The 1,495-nt window shown below is 32.1% G+C and overlaps 1 non-coding gene across 1 annotated transcript; it reads right to left on the bottom strand.

The window, feature by feature from the left end:
• Positions 1–932: 932 nt before the first annotated feature.
• TRNAC-GCA (transfer RNA cysteine (anticodon GCA)) lies at positions 933–1,004 on the bottom strand. The gene has a single exon. It is a non-coding gene; the product is annotated as a tRNA-Cys (tRNA).
• Between the last annotated feature and the right edge of the window lie 491 nt (positions 1,005–1,495).

Raw genomic sequence — 1,495 nt, 5'->3', positions numbered from 1 at the left:
AGATCAAACAAATTACCAGGTGCCAGATGTGGACAAGGATACAAATGGAAAAGCTTTGGGCCTCGAGAATCAAAGTAGCTCATCAATGAACCAACGTAATCATTTTAGATTTTTGACCTGCATGCACTACTTATGTTTGGGATCCTGCAGATGAGTTATAAATTAATTTCAAAACAGAGAAAAACACAAGGAAAATAAAACACTGTAAAATCCAAAATGCATGGCCATGCAATAAAGAAAATAAACTTGAACAAAAAACAAGGCATGCAATAAAGAAAATAAACTTGAATAAAAAACAAGGCAAGCCAATGCAATGTAGAGTATTGAAGAAAATGATGAGATGAAAGTGAGAACGCCTCTGTGAGATGCTTAATACTAATCAGTGCTTGCCAAAAGCCAGGGAAGAAGAACAATGCAAGAACAATGCTTGCCAAAAGTCAGGGAAGAAAAACAACAACAACTGGCAGGGAAAAAGCAGTAAAAATATCTCAAGAGTGACATAAAAGAATGGGAAAAAATAGTAAGGCAATTCAACTGATATTTGGCAAAAGCAGTCATACTTCAAATCAACCGTTGAAAATGTATCCCCTGATCCAACGGTGCAGGGTAAAAGTGTTGACAATTGTTGATGTATAGAAAAGCCTATCGACCTAACAATTGTTGATGCATAAGAAGACCTATCAGCCTAAATATAATTATACCAATTTTAATTTAACTGTTTTCTTGATAAAACCAAATACCGTTTCAAAAATATACCTAGTGTTAACTGCTACTTTGAATTATATGCGGTGTTGAACTGCTATTTTGAATTATGTTATTGTCTCTTGTTTATACTTGTATAGGGTAGTTACTCAGATTCGACAAACAAAAAACAATCTCTCTAAGAAAACGGAACTTTCTATATTTAACCTCGGAAGCTCGTAAGTGGAAAGAGGGCCCAACCGGGTTCGAACCGTTGACCTCTTGATCTGCAGTCAAATGCTCTACCACAGAGCTATAGGACCAATTTGGTTTTAGAAAAATTGACTTTCCTGAACTTCTTTGTTTAAATACTCGCCAAAGAATCGTAAGCATGCGTCTCTGCTTGTACGCGCCACGAGAATCGAAAATGGCATAAAGTTGTTACACAACAATCCCTTCTATTTTGATTGTTTAAAAAATAATATGTTTTAAAAAATATTTAAATTGCAATACATAAGATATTTGATGTTGATTAGATATTTAAAAGTTAATACAGTATTTAAACTTAATTTTTTTAAGTCAGGCTTTAAATAAAGTTGAATATAGTAAATATATAACAATTCTATAAAAATTATTATTTTTTTAATTATATGTTTTTTATTTTTATTTTTTATTTTAATAATTTTAAAATTTTGATATCTATATATATATACATATGTTTACTGTGAATTAATCTTAATGTAAGTGACTCTAATGGGGTGACAGAACCAAATGCATTTAGTGTTGGACGTGAGGAGGTGAGCATCTCAAGGGA

Source organism: Pinus tabuliformis, chromosome 5_1, assembly GCF_031772625.1.
Source record: "Pinus tabuliformis cultivar Carrire ecotype Pingquan chromosome 5_1, CPIR1, whole genome shotgun sequence".
Taxonomy (NCBI): Eukaryota; Viridiplantae; Streptophyta; class Pinopsida; order Pinales; family Pinaceae; genus Pinus; species Pinus tabuliformis.
This window is presented reverse-complemented; position numbering and strand designations above follow the sequence as displayed.